Below are 7,290 nucleotides of genomic sequence, written 5' to 3' on the forward strand. Positions count from 1 at the left end.
TTTTAGAAGTGCCATAAAATCTCAAGTTAATCTTTAACATGTTGTTGTGCTGAGTGGGCCACAGTCGTGTGACATCGAATCCTAAATGTTGCGTTTTCCATTGCTGACAGTTTGCATTTTAAGCTCTGTAACATTTGATTGGGTAAATAAGGAACCTATAACACACTTCTTATAGGAATATATAAGGAACTAATACACTTCTTTCTGCAAATGCACTTTATTTGTACACATATTTTTAGTCCCTATTTTATGTATTAAGTCATCATGTACTTTTTTCATCCTCGGTGGCTTAAAATAAATTTAAAACAATACATGAAAAAATATATTAGTCAGTGGTGTAGGTTTCATTTCAGCTTTGGGGGGTGGGGGCACACTGCTCACACCACCGAACCCAACACATTACATGACTAGTGTGAGCAGGAATTAGTGGGGGGACATGCCCGCTTAACCCCCCCCCCAAAAAGAAACTAGGCCTATGCTATTAGCTAATTAATTATTATCTTACTGTTGAGTGAAAAATCAATCTGTACTCAAGTATAACATGGGATTTTCATTATGGAATGTTAAGCACACCGCATGTAAAATTATTTTTAAATAATATGGACATTTCTTGTAACCTGTATAAAACAAGTTTAGAGGAAACTGAGTCCTACAGAGTTTAAAATGTATTTTGTGTTTATAGCACCACCTGGTGGTGGTGTACTGCTCATGCGCTGTACTGGACCTTACGTGATGGAGGTTATCTTGGATGCCATCCTGCGGAAGTTCTGCGCCACGTTCCGCAGCATTATTACGTAATCCGTGTTTTCCCAGAATGATCTGTGATTGGTTATAAAGTCAAATCTGTACTGTGACGCATGCCTCAAGTGTCTGTGTTTGCATAGTTCAGAAGCAGACTTCTGCAAAGACCTCACATGCAGGGATGATGAACATTAAAAGGGGATTGTCTCCAGGGCGATCGTCTCCACGGCACTGGACAGTCTCCTCACTGAACCATCACTGCAAACCTTTTTCCTTACTGTGTGCTGATCGCCGGCAGATTCGGAACGGCGACATTAAAGAAATCCACGAGCATGCATGTGGATGATCCTGTGCCATTTATGTAAAATTGTCTGCATTGATTCAAGGGGCCCGTGGGCAGATGTCTTCCAGGGCCGCTGGGTGTGAAGTACATGGCGGGGCCAATCAGGCCGGCGAGCGCGAGAACGGCGAGAGTCAAGCACGTTCCGCCGCACTTGTCTGCATATGATTAAAAGCTTAGCCCTCGACAGGCCTGGCGTATAAGAGTCCTTCTGCTGGCACACTGATTTGAGAGATAGCATGGGAGGGGAGCTCCCACAGCACCTTCAGGTTGCACGGGAGACAAAAGCTGATGCAGGCCTTTACTCACAGATTATGAACTGTGGCACATAAGCCTTATGAAGTCCTAGTGTATGTCGTAACTCCATCACATGAGAATGTTAGAGCCACAGAAATGGAAGTCAGAGGAGAGAACATTTCAGCAGGGCGTGTGTGTGTGTGTGTGTGTGTGTGTGTGTGTGTTTCAACTTCAACTCAAGTTTCAACTTGAGACGATGGTATTTATTTTCCTGTAGGCCGGAGTCCTCCAAGCAAAATGTCCTCCTTGACAAGGGCGGTTAGCTGACCTACGTACTGACATATGAGATCAATGCCTGGCCTACACATTCTTTCACTGGTATTAGCTTCACTAGTTTATCATTTTTACTGATGTGTTATCATTTGGTATAGCCAGAATTTACAGTGAAACAAAATAACAAATTACCATCTTTAGTTTCGTATGAATCACAAATCCTTGAACGTTCAGTAAGGCACCGCTTTTAATTTTGAGCCATTCGTTTGGTAATTGCATTTAACACGAGTAGCCAACACCTTAATTGGTAAAATATTGCTGCCTGGTGTAATGGAAAACACTTTAGTCTCATTACACTTTACCTCCGGTCCTCTGTTTGAGTGTACTACTGGCTGCACTACTGGTCTTTGGCCGTTAGATGTCGCTGTTGGTCTTCCTGCGCTGCTGTGTGCACTGTGGCGCCCCATCTCGCATGCATGGCACGCAGCGTGTTGTTGTGTTGGGTTTTGTCTTCATCAGCCTCTCTCCGACGTGAAGGCGAGCTGTTTATCAGCCATTATCAGCAGCTTTCTAAATATACAAGTCAGTCTTCGGCCATGAACAGTTTACATCAGACGTAATTGGCAATCGTCCTCATACATTGAACATTCCTATTAATGCACCATTCACACTGTGACAACGTTTTCAGGAGTTAATCTGGCTTGTTTCGCTCATGTAATAGTATCTTGGGCTCTGCTGGGTGACGGGGAAGCCAGCAAAGCCGCGCATTCTTTCAGCTTCTTCACTAATTGAATTACCAGTCATGAAATTGTGACTTAAAAGCTTAAAATGTTGACCTCTAAATTGTGTGTGTGTGTGTGTGTGTGTGTGTGTGTGTGTGTGTGTGTGTGTGTGTGTGTGTGTGTGTGTGCGTGCGCATGTACATATGTGAGGGAAAGTTACATTTTTGTAGCTTATTTTTTACTTAATTGTAGTTTATACTTTTCAGCAGTAGCTTGTTCAACAAACAAGTAAAATAATATTTTAATTTTCCTATTAATCAGAAACCATACCTGTAGATATCCCCACTTGAATGAAAAGGGCAACTTCTAAATTAATTATTACTTTAAAAAGTATGACTTAAAATGGTGAGTCGCAGTGGAAACCCCAGTACTCAGTCTGCTCCATCCATTATTCAGTGCAGCGACTTATAACGAAACATACCAACACGTCAAACATCACCTTTTGAAAAAAGTAACACGGTAAACAATCTTTGTCAAGGGTACAGTAAGCAGAAATCTGACAAGACCCCGTTAGCAGCCGATGAGGAGGCCCAATAGCACGGATTCTCTTTTGACCAGGGAGAACACTGTGTTCATACTGCCAATGCCATCTAATATTGTTAACCCCTCCAATTCCAGTATGCCACCCACGCTGACCCTGGACCAGTCGTAAGGGGCTGCACAAGGCCACTTCCTGCTGGTACTGCCACTGTATTCTGCTGTATAATGGAGTCGTCCAGTCGAGCGGTACATTGTAGGTCCAGGGTGTTTGCTGCAGGAACCGGCTGATTCACTGAATCTCTTTCTCTCTCTCTCTCTTTCTTTGTCTCTCAGTTTCTCTCTCACATTGTCTTTTACTCAAACACTCTTTTTCTGCCTCTCACAGTCTCTCTCTCTCTCTCTCTCTCTCTCTCTCTCAAGAAGAAGGTCCCTGGGGCAGGTCGGGGTGTCATGTTTGGATATACTATCAGGTCAGGTTCTCTTATTTTCAAAACCACAGCGCTGTTGCCACTACGCACGCGCGACGGCCGGCGCACGTTCTGTAGCACTCGGCCTGGCCGAGGTGTGCAGGAGCGCGCACGTGAGCCTGCACACGCCATCACAGCCGGCACATTTTCAGCTATGTCACCACCACTCTGCCAGATGTACCTTGCCCTCTGACCCCCCCCCGTCATTCCGTTACACCCTGCCCCTGTCTGTCCCATGGAGCTAGCCCGGCCAGCTTCACGCCCATGTCCCCCAAGGGCTGTCTGAAACTGTGACCCCTTACAGCGAACACCTGTGCCCCCAAAGTTTATGAAAGCCATTAACCGAGAAGTAAAAAGTGGCAGCGTGGAGGGAGAAACTGGGTCTAAATATCCCTTTAAGTGCTGCAGTCGGACCTTTGCTTCCTGCATTTGTTTTGTTTGTGCTTTTCTTTTTTTGCTTGAGTAGTCAAGCTCTGTCGAGATTGGGGGAGGGCGGGATGGGGGTGGGGTGCTCCAATCCAGAGCTGAAGACCTCCTGCAAGGATGTTGACAGAGTGAAGTCACGGCCGGTACGCAGGGAAGCCCCTAGGCTGGCCCATCTCTCACTTCATCTGAAAGGTGAGGCCGAAATCAATAGCCCGAGTACAAAGCCCGCAAGCTTTATGTAGGCACGCAGGCCTGCCCGGCGAGCGCCTGACAGGCTAACGCCTGCGTTTGATCGGTCTGCCTTCTCCTTCTGCTGCACGCAGATTACGCAACCTCACACTAAAGGGAAAGAGAAGCTAAGAGCGCGGAAAGTCGAGGGTCGCACGATACCACGTGTACCGGTTCAAACCGAACGGGTCAGTTAGGTGTGAGGATACACTGATGTTTTATGAAGGTCAAGCTGAATAATTAGCGAGGCTTCACAGGAAGTGGGGCAGAGAGTTGACCTGTCCATTGTGATGCTTCAGTGCTGTGGCATTAAAAGGTGTAACTATGGCCGCATTTCTACGTTGAACACACAGAGAGGTAAGAAGGAGCTCTCTAAACCTCCCTCAGTCCAGAGGGCCCCAGCGCAGCGCTGGGCTGAAATCCCAGAGAAGCTTGGAGGCTTACGCCCCCTGGGCACCGGAAAGCCGTATCGGAGTTTAGGAGGAAGGAAAAAAAACATAAACCTAGCGAAGAAGAGTTTAATACCAGACTGAAGCGTCCACTGCTGGGCGTTAGGACGGAGGCTATGTTCTGAAGTATGTAAACACATCAGATCCACTGTCTGTTTTCAGCTGGCATGTGTGTTTCCCAAGTCCCCGCAGGACAGACCACAGAGCCGCCCCCGTGACGTCTGTCGACCAGGGCCAGAGATGTCCTTGCACACAGGAAGTTTAGGTAGTTAAGATGATGTCATGAGTTTAAGTGTTAAATTGCAGTGGAGTCACACTTGTGTAAAACCACTATAATGACTGGAGTTGAAATAATAGAAGCCTTTGCAAAAAACAATAGAAAAAGTGACAGAGTACCACAAACTATCCATATACTGAAATATTAGGCCACTCATTGAATTTCCATGTCATTCAGTACAAGCAAAATGTATCATGTATAATGTATATATGTTGTTCTTCTTTTTGTGTGATATTTCAGTGTACTTTTTTATTTTTTAAAAGCTCAGATGTGTAGTACGATTAGCTGCGACGTATTTAGCTGCTGTCACCAAAATAATGAAATAATGCAAATAACCAACTTGGTTCCTTTACTAACAATAACTACTGAGTTTACATAAAAGTACTATGAAAATATTCATATTACATACATGGCTACATGAGTGTGCATGCAAATGGTTACTACACCACCACGCAAAACATTACTTACTTGAGTTTCAAATAAATACAACATTATACTTTGTATTATTACATGCACTTGCGAAATAATGGCTTTCAAACGGTAGTATATCAGAAAGAAAACATTTCATTAAGACTTGGGTTTCAACAGTGACTGGTCAGTGTGGTTTGGAAGCGATGACATTGCCCTGCTCGGTGCTATTTTCGAACCCCCTCTCATTTTCAGTTGTTTAAATGGTATAATTAGGCTAAAATGAAAACATCAAAATACAAAGCATTTATTTAAAGCAGAGGCCAGTTTATTCTAACTGTAAGACAAAATATAAGAGTTTCATCGCAGTGATTTCAGATTCATTTTGTTCATTTTTTGTGCTCATTTCACGTTTTAAGCACTTAATTGCGTGGTTTCTTTTTAACAGTCAGCGGTCTCCTGCTCCCTCCTGGTCCCTACCGTGTCTCTCGACCCTGCAGCCTGGAGCCCGCAGGCCGCCGGCAGCTCTGCGGAGACCGTCAACCGAGCAAGTCCCTGAAGGACAGGCTGAGAGCAGCTCCTGCTGTGGAGACCTGCTCTGACAGCAAAATAAGCAACTGCTCTGCCAGCTCCTCAGATCCACAGACGACACACACAGCGACGTTGTCGCTGACCGATCCCAGTCACGGGAACCTTCTGTGCTCAACACGGGGCGTTCGGTGTTCGGTCTGAACAACGCAAGGTTGTTTTTAGTTTAATTTCTTTTTTTTTTAAACCTCAGACATGTTTTTTTTTTGCGCAAATGACCACAGCTGGCTAGCACCAATTCCTACAGTACCCGAGATTTTCCCCCTTCCTCAGACTGATACGCAAGACGGTGCGTTTTCCTAGAACAGGGCATGTCCTAACCGCTGTGTCCAGCCTCACTCAGACCGCTCACGTTCCTCCGCCTGTCTGTGGACGTTTCGGACGCCGTGCAGCGACAGATCTTTCCATCTGTCGTTGCTGTCTTATCAAATCCTCGGTCCCGTCCACGGAGCCGAGTATTCGGGTAGCGTTGCTACCCTGTAATAATAGCCATTTCTAATGACATTCCTCCAGAGCGTCCCTTGGGGATCTCCACTACAAAAAGTGATAATTACATGAAATATACATAGAGAATAAAAAGGGAGCGTGTTTACATAACGCACCCCGTAAATATCTGACTGGGAAGACATTGTGCTCCCATTCCTTTTAAGCCTGTCTCCCAGGGATGCCATTTTAATGACATGATGGTTTAAAGAGATGCTGCTCCTCTTCGTTCCATATTTAATTAACTTTCTCTTTTCTTTGCCGGAAAAAAAGGGGAATGAAGAGACAAACACTCGATAGCTCGGAGACAATAACAAATAACCGGGAAGAACAAGGGTGCAGGTGGGGGGAGGGGGGGGACCTTGTCACGCTTTTGTGAGCTGTTTACAATACACAACATGTAAGGAGATTGAGAGAGAGAGAGAGAGAGAGAGAGAGAGAGAGAGAGAGAGAGAGAGAGAGAGAGAGAGAGTGCTGCAGGGAAAGTGAGAAAATAACCACATGAGAGAGACAGAGGGAGTGAGAGAGAGAGAGAGAGAGAGAGAGAGAGAGAGAGAGAGTATTGCTTCTTCACCAGTAAGCAGGAGGGGAAGAATGTGAGATTACACACTGGCATTAGAGAGTATTAATGTAGCCTGTATTGCCTGCCCTGATTGGGTGTTATGAAAACAACACTAAGTAAATATTATAGAAGCCTCAGAAGTGTTTCAGGGTGAAAAATCTCATTTGTGACTTGTTTTTTTTTTTTTTTTTTTTTTTTTGTGAAAGTAGCATGATGCGTTTTATGTTGATGAATTTTCAGGCAATTATGAAAAAGTACAAGTCTTCACTCCAACAGAAGTTATGCTGCGCTTCTTAAAGGCACAACATGACAGCCAGTTATTAAAGTTAACAGCAAGCAAACACTTTCCTGTCCTACTTACACCACTGAAATGCGCACACTGAACAGCATTTCCAATATACATCCACAACGGCGCTATACAGTAAAACATACGCATCTCCATATTATTACTGCACGAAGTGCTCTGGGTCAAATGATATAAGTACCTTTAAAGTGAATTTTAAAAAATATGCAAAAAGAGAAAAAATGCTGAGATTTCAGAGGGTCAAG

General features: G+C 44.6%; 1 protein-coding gene across 1 annotated transcript in view; it reads left to right on the forward strand.

Moving 5' to 3' along the window:
• LOC113585507 (histamine H3 receptor) overlaps positions 1-975 on the forward strand; it is a 10,253-nt gene extending 9,278 nt beyond the window's left edge. Inside the window, exon 3 of the mRNA XM_027023027.3 lies at positions 1-975. This exon is cut by the window's left edge and continues 954 nt beyond it. The gene's annotated coding sequence lies outside the window, so the exon portion shown is untranslated.
• The last annotated feature ends 6,315 nt before the right edge of the window (positions 976-7,290 follow it).

The sequence above is a fragment of the Electrophorus electricus genome, chromosome 13 (assembly GCF_041902795.1).
Source record: "Electrophorus electricus isolate QZ-2024a chromosome 13, ASM4190279v1, whole genome shotgun sequence".
In the NCBI taxonomy this organism is placed as follows: Eukaryota; Metazoa; Chordata; class Actinopteri; order Gymnotiformes; family Gymnotidae; genus Electrophorus; species Electrophorus electricus.